Below are 24,240 nucleotides of genomic sequence, written 5' to 3'. Positions count from 1 at the left end.
TTCAGGGCAGCAATCTGAGCTAACAGGTTGACAGTATCAGTGTCTGTGTGTGCTCTCACCTGAAGTTCACTCGTGTTTGGTTCACTCATCTCACGTGCATGTGTTTCTCTCAATATGATTGCTCGTGAGGAGTCTTCCAATTGCTGTTCTTGTGTACCTGCATTAAAAATCACCCTAGCCTCTTCAAGAGAGGTCAGTGGTGGTGCAATGGGAATTCGCGAGTCCCGATCCTCAGTCAATGCTATCAAATCTTTTGGAATAGATGTCTGAATTGCTTCAGGGATAGATTGACCGAGTTGCCCTCCACTTTCTCCAGATAAATCTGCGAGTGGAGAATCCCATAAGGGAGCCAGAGTTGTTGGATCTGGGAGGGGAGAAAATGACTCTATTAAAGATGGCGGAGAGTCAGATTTTCCCTCTGAAGCATGTGACTGCTCTTCTGCCGTAACTATGGAAGGCACTGTAACCGACTCTACGTGCACTCCTCGCTGTGTGTCCTGAGTATTATCTGGGGAAGTGTATGGTTCCATTGTGAGTAATGGAATTGTGCTTGACTCAGTACAAGATGCCATGGCCCTATGGCGAATTTCAATAGATGCATCATGTTGAGAGAATGCCTCTAGTAACTGTTCATTGGCCATTTCAAAGTCCATGTCCTGTTGGGAGGACAAGGATGGGCTTTCAGATGCCTCAGAATAGGTTTTTCTTTTCTTAGGAGGAGGCAGAGCTGAGGGTTCACTCGTATTTGACATTGTACTACTTCCTAGTAATCTTCTGGGTAACATTTTAGACAGTGGGGGAAAGGTTGAGATAGAATGAGACTCTGTGTTTGGCTCTATGACCTGGGATTGAAGCTGTGGTTCTACAACTTCATGGTCAGCCCTATCAACCACTGAGGGTCTGTTAACAGAAGTAGGAAGAGAGTGAGAGTGAGGAGTTACTACCTGTAATGGAAGAGCCTGGGTGGCTTGAACCACTGGAGGTTGAGGTTGCTGTTCATGGCCGGGTAGATTAAAAATAGGTAAGGGAATATAATTGGCCATGAAAGCAGATACAAGTACTGGTACTTGCATAAATTTGAAGGTTGTGTCTTGACGAGTGTAAATCTTTTTGCTAACTGGTGGGGGTTCGGTTACAGCAGAGTTAGCAAAAAGTGCTTTGTGTTCAGGGGTGAGTAGATGATCTGCTATAAGCATAAGAAAACGAGCATAGTAACATGATACCCTACGATTTGTAGAATGATCACGTAAAGCAGAAGTTAGACGTCTCAAGAGAATGGGAAAAAGTAGTTTGCCAAAATTGATCCTTTGATTGAAAACAACCGCAAGACCAATATACTGCAGGGTGGAAGTAATGTTATGAAAATTAGATTTTGTGCAGTTGGCAAACACTTTGGAAAGTGTATCGAAGAATATATCCCATTCAGACACCAAATTTGATTTAGAAAGTTTGGTTAAATTGATCACCCCCTGATAGTGAATGGCATTGAAAAAATTTGTGATATCATTTTCAGAGGGTAAATTACAGAAATTGTCTAGTGGAAAATTTAACGCACGATTGACGACTGTTTCATCAACTACATACTGTGTGTTTGCGATGGTGAATGAAAAAGATTTTGAATCATCGGCCACAGTAGAAGTTGTGCAAATCAGTCTAAGTAGATCGACGTTTAAAATCACATTTGATTTAATAGCAGAGCTAACAATCGAATGATCATTTAAAAATCTAATCCAAGGCTTAAATTTTTCAACATCACATTTTTCCGGATTAAAATAACCAACCTGATTATGCGCGACAATTTGGAAATTGAGAGCCATTTTTTTAAAGAATAATAATAAGACACAAGCTTTTCAGAATTTTAAGAATAATTTTAAGAAAATTCGAATTAATTAAATTAATTTAATAATTCGAATTAAATTAATTATAATCGAAAAATTTAGACAGAAATGTATCTCGTTAAAATTCTTAAATCACTAACACAGTTTTGACAAACCAAAAGACACAAATAAGAAATTAAAATTAAAATTAAAAGTTCAAATTCAATAACACAAATGAAATTTGAAGGGGCAAACTGATTTTAATTTATTTTTGCGTTTTTTATAATAATTTTTATTTAAGAAAAATTCAACAGCATCTCTTTATATATATACTTGTAAGTATATATCACTAAAGTGATGATTAAGTTTGCTGAGTGAAAACTCGAGCAAGGAAATATGGTGACTGATTTTTTTTTTTTTTTGTTCGAGGAGAGAGAAGAGAGAAAATGGGAGTGAAAAACTGTTCAAAATTTTTGAAATGAACTGCTATGTTGAAATGGTTTAAAACAAAACAGCAACAGCCTTTATATAACAGCTGGTATGACAATCCGGGATTGTCATACCGATTGTCATACCAGGCAAAAGAAGGAAAAGAAACAAATAAAAATAAATAACTGGTATGACAATCTGATAGTCATACCGATTGTCATACCAGTACAAAATAAAACAATATAATTCTGATATTAATTTTATTACTGGCATGACAATCAATAGTCATACCGATTGTCTTGCCAGTTATAAAATTAATCTGATTTTAAAATAAGCAATCATTATTACTAAAATGACTTTCAGCAAGACAATTTCAATTGTCTTGCCGATTGTCTTTCTAGAATAAGATAAAATAAGCATTAACAGATTTATATTTACATGTGTACTGAAATGATTTTCAGCAAGACAATTTTAATTGTCTTGCCGATTGTCTTTGCAGTAGAAAAACAAAATAAATATGTACAGACCTCTAATTATGTACTGAAGCTATATTTCAAAATAGTACAACTGAAATAAACACTTAAAATTTTCACAGAGACAAAGACAATATTTCAGAATTAATTATTTTTATTCCAAAAATAGATTTCTGTTGAATTTTAGCAAATAAAATTCATAGAAAAATATCTTTAGAGGAAATAAAATATTCTGAGATATTTTAAATTAACAAGTAGAGTAAATAACATAGATAAGATAATATATATTACATAGAAATAAGCAAGAAATATGATAAAATGATAAAATAAATTTGCAAATGAATTTTTCATTTATGAAAAATTCATTTGTAAATTCATTCAAGAACAGATTCCAGATATTAATTAAATTAATCACTAAAACTATTTAACATGCCCAATTTACCAACTAATCTGGTAAATGTGGATTCGTCAAGTGGTTTAGTGAAAATATCTGCTATTTGTTCTTCTGTTGGAACAAAAAATAGTTCAACAGTACCATTCATGACGTGCTCTCTAATAAAATGATACCTGATGTCAATGTGCTTTGTCCTCGAGTGCTGCACAGGGTTGTTGGTGATGGCTATTGCACTTGTATTGTCACATAAAATAGGAATCTTGTTCAATACAGAGCCATAGTCTCGTAGTTGGTTCCTAATCCACAAGATCTTAGCACAGCAGCTTCCAGCAGCAATATATTCAGCCTCGGCCGTTGAGTTGGAAACTGTTTGCTGTTTCTTGCTGTACCATGAGACTAGCCTGCTTCCTAAGAATTGACAACTTCCTGAGGTGCTTTTCCTATCAACAACACTTCCTGCATAATCTGAATCTGTATATCCGACAAGGTTAAAACCAGATTCTTTAGGGTACCAAATACCTAGATTTGGTATTCCCTTAAGATATCTTAAGATTCGTTTAACAGCAACGAGATGAATATCTCTAGGATCCGCTTGGAACCTTGCACATAAACATGTAGCATACATAATATCTGGTCTACTTGTAGTAAGATAGAGTAACGAGCCAATCATACCTCTGTAGCTTGTGACATCTACCTTAATGGAGTTTTCACATGGTCCAAGCTTGACAGCTGTAGTTGATGGAGTCCTTGCTGATGCAGAATCCTCTAGATTGTATTTTTTGAGGAGTTCCTTGAGATACTTGGATTGACAAATAAATGTTCCATCTAACCTTTGATTTACTTGTAATCCAAGAAAGAACTTCAGCTCTCCCATCATGCTCATTTCAAACTTGCTGTGCATTAACTTAGCAAATCTCTTACAGAGATTATCATTAGTAGACCCAAATATTATATCATCCACATAGACTTGGACTAATATAGTATCATTCTTATGTTTTTTAGAAAAGAGAGTTTTGTCTATGACACCTCTAATAAAGCTATTTTCAATAAGAAATTCAGAGAGAGTGTCATACCATTTTCTTGGTGACTGTTTTAGCCCATAGATAGCCTTGAAAAGAAAGAAGACAAAATCCATATGATCTGGATCTTCAAAACCAGGAGGTTGCTCTACATATACCTCTTCATCCAGCTTTCCATTCAGAAAGGCGCTCTTGACATCCATTTGATAAACTTTAAAGTTTGAAAATGCTGCGAATGCCAGAAATATCCTGATGGCCTCAAGTCTAGCCACTGGAGCATAGGTTTCATCATAATCAATACCTTCAGCTTGAGAATACCTTTTAGCTACCAGTCTTGCCTTGTTTCTTGTAACCACACCATCTTCATCTAGTTTATTCCTGAATACCCACCTTGTACCAACAGCTTTCTTGTGTACAGGCCTAGGTACCAGTTTCCAGACTTGTTGACTTTCAAACTGATTGAGTTCATCTTGCATAGCAATCACCCAATCTGGATCAGTCAGTGCTTCTTCAATTTTCTTAGGTTCCATCTCAGAAAGAAATCCTGAGAACAGACACTCATTTTGAGTAGCACGTCTAGTTCTGACTCCAACATCTGGATCACCAATAATCAACTCAAAAGGGTGAGCTTTATTCCAGACAGTCTGTCTTGGAAGATTTGATCTTGATGATTCGCCTTGAAATTCATTGTGATGTTGTGTCCTACTAGATGATCCTTCAGCATCTCCCCCTGAGTTGTTGCCATGTTGACTTGAAGATTCTCCGTCAGTAGCAGTGGTATCTCCATTGTTTCCAGAGTTTCCATCACTATTACCTTGAGTATTATCAGGATTAACAGGTTCTTCAACAGCAACAACCTCAGGTTCTTGACCATGTTCTGACTCTGAATCTGACGTATCATCAAACTTCAGTTTCTCAGAAGGATCTTCAGTTTGGATACTAGGGAGTTTAGTGTCATCAAATGTAACATTGACACTTTCAGTTACTTTGTGTTGATCAATGATATACACTCTATATGATCTTCTTCCATATCCAACAAAAATACCCTCATATGCCTTTGCCTCGAACTTACCACGACGATCATCTCCATCCTTGAGCACGAAGCATCTGGCACCAAATACATGAAAGTATTTGATAGAAGGTTTCTGTTCATTCAAAATCTCATAAGGAGTTTTCATGAAGTCTTTGTTGATTAGAGTTTGATTCTGAGTATAACATGCAGTATTGACAGCTTCAGCCCAAAAGTACATTGGAAGACCTGATTCATTTAACATCGTTCTTGCAGCTTCAATCAATGTACGATTCTTCCTTTCTACCACTCCATTTTGCTGAGGGGTTCTAGGAGCTGAAAATTGTCTGGTAATCCCTTTGTCTGTACAGAATCCATTTAGAAGTGCATTCTTGAATTCTGTTCCATTATCTGACCTTATTGCTCTAACAGGGACGTTAGAATCTAACTCAATCATCTTGATATGATCAATCACAACTTGTGGTGTTTCATCCTTAGAGTGAAGAAATAAAACCCACGTATACTTGGAATAGTCATCAACTATCACAAGACAGTAACACTTCTTTGACATAGAAAGGATATTAACTGGACCAAATAAATCCATGTGCAATAATTGCAGAACACCAGTTATGGAAGATGTGTCAGTGCCTTTGTGACTTGCTTTCTTTGACTTTCCTTTCTGGCAAGCCTCACATAGTCCTTCTGGAGAGAATTCCAGCTGAGGCAGACCTCTTACCAATTCTCTTTTGACAAGAGAATTCATTGTCTTGAAATTGAGATGGGAAAGTCTCTTGTGCCATAGCCAACTCTCATTTGACGATGCTTTTGCATAGAAACAATTGACTTCAAGATTGCTTCCAGAGTTCATGTCAGCTACGAACAGATTTCCTTTCCGTATTCCCATTAAGGAGGGTTTTTCACTTTTCTTGTGCAGAATCTGACACTTCAGCTTGTCTAATAAAACATTGTAGCCGTTGTCACAGAACTGACTAATGCTAAGCAGATTGTGTTCAAGTCCTTGCACAAGATATACATTTTCAATGATAACATTTCCAGCTTGCAAACAGCCATATCCCTCCGTTAAACCTTTGCTGTTATCTCCAAAGGTAACCACTGGGCCAGCTTTCTCAACCACATTTGATAGCAGGGCTCTATCTCCGGTCATATGTCTTGACGATCCACTGTCAAGAATCCACACTACCGGTTGTACCTGTTTAATACCCTGCAATACAAATGGATTAGAACTTCTTCGGAACCCAAGCTTGGCTGGGTCCGGCATACTTGTAAAATTGGCCTTTATCAGGCAAAACAACATTCTTAATTTCACTATTCTCAACATTCTCAATGACTGAACATTTGACCTTTAAAACAGCCTTATCAGATTTATGTTTAGGCTTAGGCACAAATGTCTCCTTTCTAGCTTTAGGAGGACTAGCAGTCTTAGACCTATCATGCTTTCTATTATTCACATGCTGACGAGGAGTAGTCTTATCATTAGAAGCATGCTTACCATTAAAATAAGCAAACAACAGATTAAAAGCACAAGACATACAATCAGGAACACCACATGCTTTATGAGAAGGATTAACAATAGGCAACTTATGCATGGTAGACATGGCATTTGTGTTATCCAACTCATGTGTGTCTGAGTTAGTCTCAGTTGCTTTCACAACCTTGACTGGAACTTTTGACACACTTGACTTAGAGACAGCTTTCCCATTAGCATTATCTTCAGCACGGATTTCTTCTTGAATAATAAAAGAGGTCTCATCAAATGGTTCAGCAATTGATTCCTTATAGAGGGGTTCATCAACACCCTTAAGCACATGTGGTACTTCCCTGCCTTTAGCACATACATGAGGAGGGGAGTTTATGCCTAATTTTCCAATAGCAGCATTGTAATCATAACCTATTCCATGTGTTTGATTAACAGCTTGCTTATTGTAAAACTCTTTGGACTTCGAACAAGAATTAAAGTAAGCTTTAACCTTAGCCTCAAGACCGGTGATCTTGTCTTTGAGAATAGTTTCGAGTTGTCTATAACAGTCAACTCTATTCTCTAGAAAAGATACTTGGTCTTTAAGTTTATCTTGATTAATGTGCACAAGTCTTAATTCATTGACCTCTTTCTCAAGGTCTTTGATTTGTTGATTTAACAATTCATTATCACGACGAACACAATCTAAGTTACCTCTTAGATGATAAACCATTTCAGCATCAGAAAGTTTTACCTCTTTTCTTGACGATGAGGTGCTTGCATCACTAGCCATGAGAGCAAGATTCCCAACTTCTTCATCTTCACTGTCAGTATCATCCCAGCTTCTTCCCTTTGCCAGGTACGCCCTTTCAGATTTACTCTTCTGATTAGAATCGTAAGAGTTCTTCCTTGCTTGTTTTGGCTTCCTGCATTCTGTGGCAAAGTGTCCCAACTCATTACAGTTGAAGCATCGAATGGTGCTTCGATCAACCATCCCTGTTTTATACCCACCACTGCTGGTGTTAGAGGATGAAGATCCACCTTTCTGGAATCTGTTGTAGTTGGACTTGTACTTGAACTTGGGATTCCTTTTGAATCTGACATTTGAGAATCTCTTGACAATCAGGGCCATTGACTCATCCTCCAATTGCTCCAGTTCTTCCAAGGAATAATAATCATCTCCTGATTGATTTGTAGTAGGAGAATCAAATTCTGCTACTATCACATTATCTTCAACCTTGGAAGACTGTACCATTCTATCTGACTGTTGAGATTGTTGTTGATATAGTGGTTGTTGTTGTTGTTCATCAGCTACCAGAGCAGTAGACGTGCTGACCACTCTTCCTTTCCCGTAAACTTCCTTCTGCTGAATCTGCTCCAACTCATAAGTCTTTAACACACCATATAGCCTTTCCAAAGAAATCTCACTCAGATCTCTTGCTTCTCTTATGGCAGTGATTCTATGTTCGAGATGAGTTGGCAGTGTTAAAAGGAACTTTTTATTGACCTCCCTGATGGAATAGTATTTACCATTAATGTTCAGGTTGTTGATCAATGCATTGTACCTCTCAAACACTTCAGTGATTCCTTCTCCTGGATTGGATTTAAAGTATTCATACTCAGAGGTTAGGATTTCTAGTTTGTTCTCCCTAACTTCCTCTGTGCCTTCATTAATAATCTCAATAGTTTCCCAGATATGTTTAGAATCTTTACAATTCATCACATGTCTGTTCATTAGGGGATTAAGGGAATCTACTAAGATTAATTGAAGGCTAGCATCCAGGGAAGCTTCTTCTATTTCAGCAGGAGAGAAGTCCTCAGGATCCTTCACATAAGTTCTCGCTTTGGTGATCACCACATCATTCTCTATTACCTCTGGTTCAATAACCATAGGAATTTTTGGACCCTTCTTCAACACTTGCAAATATTTGGGATTAGCAACCTGTAAAAACAGTAGCATCTTCTTCTTCCACATCACATAATTTTCTTTATCGAAAAGTGGAATTTTAACGGTTCCAACTTTTTGTGTAGTCATTATGAATTTTTGAGTGAATAAAAATTCAAGAAGTGAAAGAAACACAAAAGTCTAGGATCTTGATTTGTACGTTAATCAGAAAGCTCTGATACCAATTGTTAGGTCCCAATTTGTTTGTAGAAGGGGGGGTTGAATGCAAACAATACCGTTTCGTCGAATAAAATGCGGAATAAAATTGTGAAACAAAATTCAAGTTAAATAAAACTTTTATTAAACTTGAAAGGTGTTACAACTACGGTATCGGTTACAAGGGATTAATCTCAAATCAATTATTACAAATTTAGAATAAATTCGACATGAACTTTTTCTATTTTTGTAATTAAAAGATCAAATGCTAAAAGCGATTTGAGATTAAGTTCTAGGGATTTTAATCCGCTAGATAGATACACAAGAACAAGATAAGTATTTCTAGTTGATTGGATTTAACTTTACAATCTAGAAAATTGATCTTGAAGTTGCAGAATAGATGTAATATTTTTCTGCTTCTTTTTCTCTTTTGTTCTTCTGTATGTTGTGTTCTGTTTGATTGATTGATATTTTGAATTGCTGCTTCTTCTTCTATTTAACAATCCAACCGAGAGAAAAAGAACTGGAATGACAATCCTTTTTAGCTTGAAAGACTTTCGGTGAGACAATCTATTAGAGCTAGCAAGACAATTAAAATGAACTAGCAAGACTTTCGGTATGACTATTGATTGTCATACCGATTGTCATATTAGTTCAAATGAAATTGTTTTACTGAATTAATAATTGATTTTAATCTAAATAATAATTCTATCAATACAATCAACTGAATTAGCATGACATTCGGTATGACTATCAATTGTCATACCGATTGTCATACTAGTACAATCAGTTGTCTTTTTTTGAATTATCACAGATTTTAATCAATTAACATTCTGAAAATCCTCATTTATTAATTCTAAATTAATTAATCAATTTAATTCAATTAATCAATAAATTAATCCTTGCAGATATAATTTATTCTCTTAATTAAATTATATGACTTAATTAATTAATAGAGAATTAATACTATCCCTGAGCAGCATCCATTCTTCTGACAATCTTCTGAAAGTCTCTGAGACTTATGAATCAATTCCGTCACTTTAATGCTGACACTCGATGTACTGTCTGGTTCATGAGTGACTAACTTTCGTGACGTTTCTTCATGTCTTGACTTTGTTGTTATGATTGAATCCTTGTAATAAATGATACCTTGACGAGATCTCTGTCACTTGATTAAATCCACGATCTTGATTTATATCACTGAGGCATGATCAAATTCTTGAACTTCTTCCAGTGAATCTTCAAGTCTGCAGATGAACAATGTTCCTTTATTCTTTGACAGATGTTACTTTGTGAGATCTCTCTGATGCTTGATCCACTATTTACTTATTACATTCTTATTTGAGTTGAGTTAAATACCCGAATAAACGAGTAGGCTATGACATATGCCTTTCATAATTTGAGTCTTCAAATAATTTGCAGCACTTTCTGTTAATCTGTCCTTCACTTGAAGTAAGAATAAAACATGTTCTAGTTCCTCAAAATACTTCAGTGGTATATCATTTTCCCTTATATGGTAAACCCTTCCATTTGTCATAAAATATAACAAGATGTGTTCTTTCAAGAAGGTATGGTAAACCATCTGTACAGATTCAAGTTGATTCAATCTTTCAGGAGTTACTCCAACACCTGGTTCACTTAAGCAAGTTGGATCATTGTTTGTGTTTTGCACTCTTCTTTCATCAACACTACCCAATCCAGATTTATCTCTTGCTTCCTTTCCAGTAATTACTCTTGCTTCAAAACCACTTGCTGCGGTCTTCAAAGGTTGAGTCTGTTTGGCTTTAGTGAATCCTGGTAGGAGTAACTTTGAGGATTTAACATGAGCAATGTCAGAACTTTCCTTTGACTTATCTTCTGATATCAAGCCAACTTGAGCTATGTCAGAGGTTGCTTGCTTCATAGTTATATCAGAACTAACTATATCTTGACTCGGAACAACTTGAGTCATGTCAGAGGTTATTTGAGAAATCTTCCTTGAAGTCAGAGTAAGATTAGCATCTTCATCAGAAATTTCTTCATCCATAGGAGGCACATAAACCTTTACAAGTTCACCAACTTTTTCTTTGCCCTTGGACCTTGGATCTATCTGCAATTGTGATTTGGCCTTGGTTGCCACAGGATTTACCCTTTCTTTTATCACAATGCCTTTGGTCTTAGGAAGTTTCTTTTTAACAACAGAAGCTTCAGGTTTGGGGTTGACTTTTTCTAACTTAAGTCTAGCTTCCTCTTCCTTTAGACTCTCAAAGTCCATTCCTGGATTTTCTTTCAGAAATAACTGTCTTGAAATTTCTTCATCAAGTTCCAAAAGTTCATCAGAACTTATCCTTTTACCAGTATCAGAAGTTATTCTTCTCCCAGTATCAGAACTTGTTCTATGACTTGTAGTTCCGGCTTTACTTGATGAATGATCTTTACCTTGACCATGACCTCCACCCATTCCAGAGTTTCCCGGGTCATTACCATCATCCTTTCCCTTTAGTGTCTTAACAGGTTTGCATTTGGACTTAATTACCTTCCCCCTTTTTGGCATCAACAGGTAAAAGAAGAGAGACAAGCAATTCCACTGAGGATTGGATCTCATTGAGTTGATCTTGCTGAGAAGCTTGATTTTTCAAAATTTCATCAATCTGAGACTGTTGCTTCTCTTGGGTTATCTCAATGTAGGCAATTCTGTCAAAGGTAGGTTTGAAAAACATCTTCTTGTCCAGCTTGGCAACTGTATCTTGCTGATTCAAGGATTCTTGAATCTTGTTCACCTTGGCCTGAGTTACAGATTGTTGACCTTGAAGGTGCCTTGTACTAAGTGCAGTAACTCTTAGATGTGTCTTGAAATCATCATTGACTAGCATCGCATCAGCTTTTGCCAAGTGCTGAGCAAGAATCTTTTCAGAAGGAACAAAACTGACGGAGTTCCATTCTTTAGTCCACTCTTGTCCTCTAGGAGTTTCAATCCAAGGGACTGGTGCTTCCCCTGTAACAAACTTCTTGACTATCTCAGCTTTTGAAGGAGCTTGTAGAGGTGCATGTCCAGAAGGATCAGCTGCATCAGTATCTGCATTTGTAGCAGCAATACAAGTATCATCAACATTTGCAGCATCAGAACTTACAGAGTCAACATCTTCATCATCCTCTGATAAAAGAACAGTATGAGAGGCTATGGAGGCTTTAACATCATCCTCTAAGTGTTGATCTCCACTATGTTCTGATCAACAGCCATATTCTGATGCTCACCTAAAATCTGATCTTCAGTATCTAGATGCAGAGAAGGTGTTGTAGGCAAATCTGGATTAAAATCAGCATCAGGAATTGGTGTTATTGGTGGAGTGACTTGAGTTGGTAGAGCTTCTAGATTCAAAACCTGAGGCACTTCCAAGTTATGAATGTCAATTTCATCACTTGACCCCTGGTTAACAGCATGAACTGGAGATTGATGAGTTGCATGAAGGTCTGGATCAGCACTAGGAGAATTGTGAGCTTCAACAGGGTCTTGTGAGATCAGAGATTCTTGACCCCCTTCCTTAGCTGCTGCTTCCATTCCTTTACCAGAATTTTCAGGCCTTTTTGCCAATGTTTTGAATCTTTTAGCTTTTAAGGAGACTGTAGGAGCTGTATCATCAGAATTACGCTTTCTAAGCCTTTTTAGGGGCCTAAAACTCCCAATATCAACATCCTCATGAGAAGAGACCTTCTCAACTTCTAGAACAACATGTTCTGATACAGGAACCTATTCCTCAACATCTGATTCATCTCGCAGAATGAATCTCCTTCTCTTCTGTTGTGTCTCAGGTACTTTCTTAGTCCTCTTAGGTTTGGAAGATGAAGGCTGCACTGTAGGATCTGAAGGTTGAGATTGAGAAGTTAGAGGTGGTTGAGTACAAGTGGTAGGTGCTGATGGATGAGGTGCAGACGGTTGGACATCAGGATATAGTGCAGTGTATTTAACGGGATCATAGGTTATTAAGGCTTATTTGACAGATAAAGGAATTAAGAGGGGTCTTAACACAACCTTCTTATTATCAGTAGATAATAAGTCAGTAAAAGCTCTTTTAGCTATTCTGAATGATGAAATTAATTCACTAGCATTTCGGGGCTTATTATCACAACTATAACTATAGATAAGCTGACATAATCTAGCAAAATAAACAGTAGATCTATCTTCATTCATTTTGTCCCCAATAAAGCCTAAGACAGCACTTGCATAGTCAAAATCAGTTTGATTTATGAGAGCATACCCGATTTGTTGGCTGAATATGGGAATTGCATCAAAATTGGAACATTTGTTTGTAAAAGCCTTGGTTATGCAATCAAAGAAGAAACTCCATTTCCTCCTTATGAAAGATCTCTTCAACTGGCTCAGCTTTGCCAATGTCCTCTCATATCCCAGACTGGCCATCATGTTTTGAAGAACTGGATCTTCAACAGTACAATAGACACAGTTCTCGGATAGCTGCAGTGCTTGTCGAACCGTAGACAATGTCACAACATACTCATCCTCCCCTGATGAAAAAATAATACTTGGGGACCCTTGAGCACCACCATCATCATATACACCGCTTCTCCAAAACTCCAGTACTTGAGTACCAGAGACTATTTCGGGTTCAGTCAGAGCATACCCAATATCAGAACTAGCAAGAAAGTCCTGAATGAAGTGAAGTTCAGATGGGGCTTCTGACTTGCTAAGAATAGCAGAGAAGTTATTAGGAACAAACGTAGCTCCATCAAAAATTATGTCCTTGGGTGCCATGAGAATTCGTGAGAAAGAAAATTGCCTGTAAGGTGTTTGAGAAAATGTCTGTATGAAAAATTATCAGTAGATGAGAGAGAATAAAAGTAAAAAGAGAGAGATAAAATATGAAAGTAAATAAAAAAATTTACAATCTTTTCTCTCTTTTACTTATACACGGTAGAAAAAGTAACCATTGAGACACCTGTCAGACATGCAGCAGTAAAAGATAATTAATGGGCACAGGTATTCAATAATCATTACTTATCACATGTAGTTTTTCAAGGAAAAACCGTTTCACTTACCAAATAATCCCATTAATAAAGGACGTTCAGTTTTATTTTAAATTTTAAAACTGTTCCAACTTAATAAATTATTATTACTGCTTTACCAATATTCTGTAAAAATATGACCAATGAGAGAATGACCATAAATAAACCAAGTAAATAAATACTGTCACGTCAGAATCAGAACTTGATTTGTATCAGAGCTAAAAAGGTCATCGGAATATGGTTAGTATTAGCATTTATAATATTATCAGAATATCAAACGACTCAGAGACAAAATCTTGCATAAATATAAAATTTCATTAATATATTGATAAAATACATTTCATGAAATTTAAATTACATGCTTAAAATTACAAGATTGTCCTAAACTACAAATCCTAACATCAACAGCTTTAGTCCTAGTCTAAGACGATGGACAAAGCTGACGGTGAAGAGAAACAGATAGCTGCAATTATTTCTTCTCTCTACTCTCAACAAAGAGAACAGCAAGACGAATGATTCGCTCCTGCTGTCGGAGAGCTTCTCTCCTTTCCTCTTCCAGACGCTCAAGATGGCGATGATAGTCCATATAGAAGAACAAGAGGTCTGTGAGAACCTCTTGGGGAACTGAGTCCCAGATTTCATCAGGAATGGCAGTGACATGCCATTCCTGCTGCCATTCAGTACACCTCAACTCGATAGTGAAAGTGTCAGAGTTCAGAACTAAGTTGAAATGAACCATGTTTTTTATGAGTAAAAAATGAGTTTGAGAGAAAATGAGAGATGTGTTGGCTGGAATGAGGCGTTGGTTTATATAACCAATAGAATATCAAGAGACACAAGGAAAATTGAATGGTTACAGGTAGAAATAATTATACCTCGTCTCCCTAGACTGATGAGAATAATAACAGCCATTGGAAGCTTAAAACAGGATTTAATGCGCACACGAAATAAGTAAAAATTATTGTGCATAAACGAGTACCACTAACCCAAATTATGTTGACTGTTAATCTCACCCAAACATATTCTGATTTTAAATAAGACTGTTTCAGATTTTAACCACGAATAAGTCAAGTAAAGGATCAGAATTTAATATCAGAACTTAGACTTATATAAGAACTTAACAGTCATCAGAACATGATTCCTTAACTCGAAAAGTGAATGCCTATTTCTGTAATTCTTCACACAAATTCTGATTTCGTTTCTTCAGAACTTAATCATCAGAACTTCCATCATTACTTGTCCTCAGAATTTATGCAACTGACACTTAAACGTTCATCTAAAACAACATTTATCACCACATTAATTTTCATCATTCATATGGAGTATATGTATGTGCAGTAAGCTAAATATCAGATAAAGATTAAAGTCTAATTCACTTCAGTATATCTTAGAAATAAGGCATAACTAAGAACTTTGCTCAAAATCTGTCATGATTCTGAAGGCTACTTTAGAATGAGTTCATGCATGAATCCATCTCAACTGTTTTGTGCTCATTTTATGCATCTTTTGAAATTCCATTTTACAGTGGCTTCTCAGTATAAGTGAGTCACGACTGCTTATCAGAATTTATGCTATTATCAGAGTATTTCTCCAGTAATCATAGAGTGTGAAAAGTCACTAAGAAAAATATTTATTTTGCTTTTCTGATGCATATTACTTAATACCAGCAATGCACTTGGGTCTTCCCTTCCACATTTTTACTCTAGATCTCAAAGGAGTACCTGATTTTTATTTCTTTTTCTTTTCCTTTTCTTTTGATAAGTGAGGCTTATCAACACTTAGTACATTCACCAGATTTACTAACATCAGAACTTAACAGATAAGAATCGTTATTCTAGTTTTTGACTTAGTAATAAGATAGACAAAGTAAACTTAACTAAGCTCAATATCATAATTTACTTGTGTTAAAAGATTTCCACATAAACAATTACTTCAAATATGGGACTTGTTAGTATATTAAAGACTACTAGGTCAGCATCTAGCACAATTATCCTCATTGGATTGAATAGTCACAGAAACATTCATATCACTATCAGAGTGTAGAAATTCACATCAGACAACAATCAGTACTTAAACAATTTTCAATTAAGCACAGAATACATAAAGATAGTAATATCTGTAAATACTGATCATAAAGTCTGATGAAATAGAATCATAAACTAAGCAGACTTAGAGAAAGAACCTGAAACCATTCCAAGTTCATTTACCAATCTTGTAAAAGTAGCTTCACGCAGTGGTTTTATGAAGATATCTGCTAGTTGTTGATCTGTTGGAACAAAGTGCAATTTCACTGTACCTTCATCCACATGTTCCCTTATGAAGTGGTACTTAATGCTGATGTGCTTGGTCATTGAGTGTTGAACTGGATTACCTGTCATAGCAATAGCACTTTGATTATCACAATAAATAGGGATTTTAAAATATGTTAACCCATAATCCAGTAACTGATTCTTCATCCAAAGAATCTGTGCACAACAACTTCCTGCAGCAATATACTCTGCTTCTGCAGTTGATGTGGAAATTGACTTTTGTTTCTTGCTAAACCAAGAAACCAATCTGCTTCCAAGAAATTGGCAGATCCCACTTGTGTTTTTCCTGTCAATTTTGCATCCTGCAAAATCTGCATCTGAGTAACCTATTAGTTTAAAATCTGATTCTCTGGGATACCACAATCCCAGATCAGTTGTTCCCTTAAGATACTTGAAAATTCTTTTCACAACTGTTAAGTGAGGTTCTCTTGGATCTGCTTGAAATCTTGCACAAAGACAGGTAGCATACATGATATCCGGTCTATTAGCAGTTAGATAGAGTAGTGAGCCAATCATATCTCTGTAATCAGTAATATCTACTGATATACCAGTATCCTTATCCAATTTTATTGCAGTGGCCATGGGAGTGGATGCACTTGAACAATCTTGCATTCCAAATTTCTTCAGCAAATTTCTGGTGTACTTGGATTGACAAATAAAAGTGTCTTCTTCATTCTGCTTGACTTGAAGGCTCAGAAAATAGTTAAGTTCCCCCATCATACTCATTTGATATCTTGACTGCATCAGTTTGACAAATTTCTTGCAAAGTCTGTCATTTATAGAACCAAAAATGATATCATCAACATATATCTGCACCAAAAGTAAGTCTTTTCCATGGTTGAGGTAGAACAGAGTTTTGTCAATAGTTCCTCTGTTAAATCCACTTTCCAGAACAAACTGAGCTAAAGCCTCATACCATGCTCTTGGAGCTAAAAATATCCTTATGGCTTCCAATCTAGCAACTGGTGCAAATGTTTCATCATAATCAATTCCCTCCTGTTGAGAAAATCCTTTTACAACCAGTCTTGCTTTATTCCTTGTAATTATGTCATCACTATCAGTTTTGCTTCTGAACACCCACTTTGTACCAACAACAGATCTGTTCTTTGGTCTTGGCACTAGGGTCCTGACTTTGTTTCTTTCAAATTCATTTAACTCTTCCTACATTCCTTGCACCCAATCAGCATCTTGAAAAGCTTCTTCCACTTTCTTTGGTTCAGTCTGAGAAAGAAAAGAATTATAGAGACATTCACTTGAAGTAGTTGTTCTAGTTCTGACACCTGCGTCAGGATTTCCAATTATTAAATCAGGTGTATGTGAATTAGTCCACTTCCTTGCAGATGGAAGATTTTCTCTAGAACTGGATGCTCCCCCATGATCCATGCTATCTTCATCAATATTTTCTGATACTCCCCCTGAAATTATGCTCTCTGAGTTGGATCCTTCAGAATTTGAGTTTCCAGAATTATCAGAACTTGGCTCATCAGAACTTGATGAATCAGAACTTGAAGAGCCAGTTATAGGTTCTGATGCTTCTTGAGATGTGGTTGTATCTTCAGTATGCTCCCCCTGCACAGGTACATCTTCCTTTGGCGTAGTCACCACAGTTTCAATAACATCAGAGTTTAATCCATCAGAGTTTGCAGTATCAGGATTTAGACTGTCAGGATTTTCAGTATCAGAATTTAAGTCTTCATTTTCAAATCTCAGCTGATCATGATCATTGAAATCTTCAAGTTCAGTAATCTTCTTGTCATCAAAGGAGACATTGATAGATTCCATAACAAACCTTGTTCTTAAATTGTAGACTCTGAAGGCTTTTGTGGAAAGTGGATATCCAACAAAAATTCTTTCATCAGCTTTTAAATCAAATTTGGATAGCTGTTCAGGATGAGTTTTAAAAACAAAACACTTGCATCCAAATACATGAAAATACTTCAGATTTGGCTTTTTTTTCTTCACCATCTCATATGGTGTCTTTCCATTCTTGTTAATGAGTGTAACATTCTGAGTAAAACAAACAGTCTGCACAGCTTCAGCCCAAAAATAGGTTGGTAGCTTTGCTTCATCAAGCATTGTCCGTGCAGCTTCAATAAGAGTTCTATTCTTTCTTTCAACAACTGCATTTTGCTGTGGAGTTCCAGGAGCAGAAAATTCCTGCTTGATTCCATGGTCTTTGCAGAACTCTTCACTGAATCTTTGACCAATTTATCCAGTTGCTTGACATGATCAATCAAGATAGATGCAGTTTCACTTTTTGTGTGAAAGAAATACACCCATGTGTATCTGGTGAACTCATCCACTATGACCATAGCATATTTCTTCTTTGCAATAGACATGACATTCACTGGACCAAATAGATCTACATGTAGTAGGTGATAAGGCTCAAGAATTGATGATTAAGTCTTGCCCTTGAATGAAGATTTTCTTTGCTTAGCCTTCTGACATGAATCACAAAGGCCATCAGGAGCAAATACTGATTTTGGCAGTCCTCTCACAAGATCTTTCTTGACTAGTTCATTTATATTGTTGAAATTTAAATGAGAGAGTTCTTGTGCCAATTCCAGCTTTTTTCAATTGATGTTCTACTTAACAGACAGATTGTAGAACCATCAGTACTTGTTGAAAGCTTGGCTTGATAAAAATTTCCATGTCTGTATCATTTCAGAACAACTTTGCATGTAGATTTGCTTACAACTTCACAGTGTTCTTCAAAAAAATCCACATGATAATCTGTCACAGATTTGACTAACACTCGGCAGATTGTGTTTAAGTCCTGAGACCAGAGCTACTTCTTTAATGATGACATTCCCAAGATTGATATTGCCATATCCCAGTATTTTTTCAATGTTGTCATCTCCATAAGAAACACTTGGGTCAGCTTTCTCCACAAAGTCTGATAGCAGGGCTTTATTTCCAGTCATATGTCCTGAGCATCCACTGTCCAGAACTAGGATATTTTACATGTTGCTCTGCAATCACAAAGACCACTAATGATTAGTTTTAAGGACCCAGACTAGCTTGGATCATTTGGCCTTATTAAGTTTGTTAATATTTGCAGCGGTTTTAGCATCAGAGTTTATGTTAACATTTTTTTTATTAGCATTTACACTATCAAACTTTGTATCAGAACTTACACTAGAAGGAACAATGCTAACTTTCTTTAAAGAAGGTTTTATTTGATAATAATCATAGTACAAACTATGATATTCCTTACAAGTATAAATGGAATGCCATAAACTACCACAATGAAAACAAGGATTTTGTGGCCTATATCTAACAGACTGACTCTTAACTCCTGACTTTGAGGGTAAGGAGGTTATGTTTTTATTCTTCCTGCAAAAAGAAGCCAGATGGTTAGAACTTCCACAGTTATGACATGCTTTTCTAGGAGCATTAGGAACAGGCTTAAAATCATTACTTTTATTTACACATTCCTTTCCATTCCTATTTTTCCTAGGTGACTTTACCTTGTTTACATTCTTAACATCTTTCAGCTTATACTTAAACTGCTTCTTTGTCATTAAGCCTACGTTAACTTCAGTTGGCTTTTCCTGTTTTAGTTTGTCAGAAGTTAATTCCTATTTAACTTCTGATTTCTCAGTATCAGACTTTTCAGCTACAAACTTAACAGGTTTTACCTTTGGCTTTTGTTTAATAACTATAGGCTTAATTTGTACAGTTCTTTTATCATTCTTATCATCTCCATAACCTAAGCCCTCTTTCCAGTTTCCACTACTTAACAAATTCTGAGTTGTTCTGCCAGAGTTAGTCCAGGTCCTGATAATCTCTCTTTCCTTTTCTAACTCAGTTTTTAGAGATTCATACATTTTAAGTACTTCATCCCAAACATAGAAAACATCATCTCTATCTTTCTGAGTTTGATGGAACATGACTAACTCTTTTTCTAAATAATCATTCCTCTTTTTACAGGCAAGATTTTCAGAAGTTAATCTTTCACATGTTAAAGTTTGATCTCTATAACTAATGAACATGGTTTTAAGATATCTTCTCAACTCATTAATATCATCAGTATGAAAGGCATAAGTAGTTTGAGGTACCTTTAACTCAGCAGCTTCAGAACTGCTATCAGCATTTGCCATCAAGGCATAATTCACCTCACTTTCAGAATCTGAAGTGTCTGTCCAGCTTTTTTTCTTTGTGACAAGAGCCTTGCCTTTGTCACTCTTCACTTTCTTGCAATCAGGAGATATGTGGCATTTCTCATCACAGTTGTAGCATTTGATATTTGTGTAATCTCCTCTGTCAGACTTCCCTCCTTTGCCTTCAGATTTTCTGAAACTCTTCTTATCAGAACTTGCACCTTTCCTGGAAAATTTCAGAATCTCAGTTTCTACGGTTCCCTTATCATTCTTATCATCTCCATAACCTAAGCCCTCTTTCCATTTCTAACTCAGTTTTTAGAGATTCATTCATTTTAAGCACTTCATCCCTAACATAAAAGGCATCATCTCTACATTTCTGAGTTTGATGGAACATGACTAACTCTTTTTCTAAATAATCATTCCTCTTTTTATAAGCAAGATTTTCAGAAGTTAATCTTTCACATGTTAAAGTTTGATCTCTATAACTAATGAACATGGTTTTAAGATATCTTCTCAACTCAGTAATATCATCAGTATGAAAGGCATAAGTAATTTGAGGTACCTTTAGGCCAGCAGTATCAGAACTGCTATCAGCATTTGCCATCAAGGCATAGTTCACCTCACTTTCAGAATCTGAAGTGTCTGTCCAGCTTTCCTTCTTTGTGACAAGAGCCTTGCCTTTGTCACTCTTCACTTTCTTGCAATCAGGAGATATGTGGTCTTTCTCATCACAGTTGTAGCATTTGACATTTGTGTAATCTCTTTTGTCAGACTTCCCTCCTTTGCCTTCAGATTTTCTGAAACTCTTCTTATCAGAACTTGCACCTTTCCTGGAAAATTTCTTTCCCTTCCTGAATTTTCTGTATGCAATCCTTGTGATTCATTTTACCATAAGAGCACACAACTTCATTATCTCTTCATCAGCATCCATCTCAGGCAAGCTTATTGGTGGTTTGTTGAACTTATTTGTAGGTCTTCTAAGCTGTCTATAATTTCTTAGTCCTTGTAACAACCTTTTCTGTTATCTCTTAGATTTCCCAATGAGGTCAAATACTTGATTACATTAGTTGCACTTATATTAGGTGGTAGTATTAGATTAAACTTGCACTTGTAATGTACAAAGTGAAGAATGGAAGACCAAAAATTTGGAGAACCCGTCCGGTGTAGGAGGAAGGGCTAAAATGTTGAATTTCTCCGGGATACCAGAGGAACTAGGAGACTTTATGGTTTGTTCTACGCCTCCTAAGCAGCTGGGTTGAACCATGTCAAGATTTAAAAAATCCTTTGTAATTGTGGTCGACCTGCGACTAGCTAACGTATATCTTACAAATAATATTTTAGCGAAATCAGTATTATCAGATCAATTAATTTTACCCATCATTGACTTTTGGTAATTAGGAAAATGACTAATAATTCAGTGGTTGTTATATATAATTTAGTTGCCAACGAATATGTAAAGTGCTTACATTGCAATTATACAGAGCACGTATCATGTGAATATGATTTTCTTGATTGCATTCCCTAAATCAGGATTTATCAGCCTAATAACTTCTTTGTTCTCTTTCCTTAAAAACATTCCCTATATCAGTCAGGTTTTATTAGCCTAATAACTTTCTTTTAATCTATCTCCTTTTTTCATGTGCCAGGTAGTTTATCAAATTTTCCTACCACCCCCTGCAACTTGTCCCAGGAGGAATGAAAAAATGGGAGTGATCTTATGGGAAGACATGTCATACCAGTTCCGGGCCTCACTGGCAGTGGCACGGGATGCAGCTATCTTTCTTGTCATCTTTGGGCTGTTGGTTAAAAAATCTCAGGTAAACATCATTTTAATGTTGCAGGACTACTTTGCAGCTGGTACTTTTTCTTTGCAAGGCAAAAATAATATAGTTCCTCAAAAGAAATGGGTGGTGTTATATTTGCAGCCCAAAATTTCTCGCACTGTTCGTATGGTGAGTGAATATTCTACTGCAGAATTTGCGCCGAGGAGGCACATCCTTGCACACATCGGTAACAGATGTTAATAATTCAGAACACTGCTCGAGGGCATATTTGAGCTCCGTCTGACAGCTGGGAGTAAATGCTATTTTACAATTACCTTCAGCTTGCTTGGGCATAAATAAGTAAGCTCCTCTCTTCGTATTAGCATGTTAGAATCAGATGTGGGTACTAAGAAATATTTGTTTGGTCCAGTTACAAGTGGTCTTCGGCATTGAGGATGAATATCGTACAACACCCTTAACATTGTTCAACAAGGAAGCTAACCGACTGTCATTCATTAATATTTTAAAAATAATATACCACTATTATCTCATAACTACCCGTATCAATTGTTCACGTTCCAGATGAAACCATGGCACAAATTCATCATGCGGCTGAAAGTAATTATTGGGAAATGTGTGCATTTGAAATTAAAGTGAGTTCGTACAACATAATTCGTGAATGTGAGGAGCATACACAGACTCGCTCGCGTCTCTCAGTGCTCGCAACTGGCAGAAGAAACAAAACTAAGCTTGAATAGGCGCAAAAGCAAAGAATCCTGATAATATGCATGGCTCTTATTATGTTTAAATCCTATGATTTTGAATTTAGGGAAATTATCAAAAGTACCCTTTTGTTATTGGTTTTTCTGAGTGGTACCATCGAACCTCTTTGACTTAGAGGTGGTACCACTGTGAATGTAATCAGTCAAGTAATCAGGCACTCCGTCCAATCAATGTTAAGTAAACATTATTAATACTGTAATTAGTGTGTATTTTGTTTAAAAATAAATAAAAATACGGCTAAAATGCAATTAGGCCTATACGGGTTGTTTAACTAAAGGGAACAGGGGTTAATTGAAAACGAAACAAGAACAAGAAAAAGTCTCGCTCTTTAGGGTTTTAGCGATCAAAAACCCATCTCCTCAATCAGTCTCTTCTATCACAACATTGTTCTTAATCAGTCGATTACATGTATGTACATCTATCTTATATGTATATTCATATACACACATCTATCTTAATTGAAGTTTGATATGCATTCATACATAATCTACTATACACACACAAATACGCACACAATAATATTGGTACTATATGTTCGCTCTTTATTTATAATGAGTGATTAATGTATACGTATTTGCTGTATGGGTGATAGTACTAAGACCTTGAGATTTCATTGGAGGGGTAAAGAAATTGATTTTAAGGTAGATGTCGATAAATGTAATATGTTGAACCTTGTCATCGACTATGAAGATGAAGCAAAAAAATTGGGTATGAAATTGAAATATCACTATACATGCTTCTCATACTGCTATAAGATGGATTATCGATACCTCATAACATATAAAGATTTAATGTTTGAGAAGATTTCTGAGAAAGAATTGATATTTATATGGGTTGTATAGCTATTCTCAGAAAATAGTGATAGTTAATGAAGAGGGAGGGAACGAAGGAGGGGATGAAGAAACAGGCTGAGGTAGAGGGGGAATCAAGTAAAAGGAAGAAGGATTTTGATGATGATGACCTAAATCTGAGTTCAGAAGATGATGTAGGATGAGAGAAGGGCTATGAGTATGTCCATGATGATGAAGCTGATGATGGCTCAGTTGTCAAGGTCAAAGTGATATGGAAGCCTGGGCAGTGGCATGAATTTATAGATGACTATGATGATGATGAATACTATCAGAGGTTATATAAAATGGAGTGATATACGACATTAATAAGAGAGCTTTGCTATCACAGTTCTTGTTGCTGATGTATAGATGCACTTGTTCAGCAGAGGTGTGTAACTGGAGGCTCCATACCAGCAAGCTAAGTAATGGAGTTGCTTGGGCCATCAAAAAAATTGAACCAAACAAGCATAGTTGTAGGGGTTTGAAGACTTGCAGTCCAATTTGCAATGTTATGTGGGTTGGAGCCAAGTTAATGGAGGATATTAGAGCCAATTCTGACATTATAGGAAAGGCTTTAAATGAGCTCTTATTTCAGAGATATGTAGTATACATGAAGCAGGCATCAATATATGTCATGAAGAAGTCTGTCATTGACAAGCTATTTGGAGGTCATGATGAGTCTTATACTCATTTACCAGCATGCCAGGGTAGTTGTTGAAACTAATCAAGACT

At 36.2% G+C, this 24,240-nt stretch overlaps 1 protein-coding gene across 4 annotated transcripts in view; it reads left to right on the top strand.

The window, feature by feature from the left end:
- Window positions 1-22,387, top strand: part of LOC141720618 (putative pentatricopeptide repeat-containing protein At1g17630) — a 32,443-nt gene extending 10,056 nt beyond the window's left edge. For all 4 annotated transcript variants that reach the window (XM_074523128.1, XM_074523125.1, XM_074523127.1 and 1 more), the window contains 2 exons: window positions 21,779-21,949; window positions 22,058-22,387. The gene's annotated coding sequence lies outside the window, so the exon portion shown is untranslated. The remainder of the gene's footprint in view (window positions 1-21,778; window positions 21,950-22,057) is intronic.
- Window positions 22,388-24,240: the final 1,853 nt, after the last annotated feature.

This window comes from Apium graveolens, chromosome 4, assembly GCF_009905375.1.
Source record: "Apium graveolens cultivar Ventura chromosome 4, ASM990537v1, whole genome shotgun sequence".
Lineage (NCBI taxonomy): Eukaryota > Viridiplantae > Streptophyta > Magnoliopsida > Apiales > Apiaceae > Apium > Apium graveolens.
Note: the sequence above shows the minus strand (reverse complement) of the source record. Positions and strands in the feature narration are given on the sequence as shown.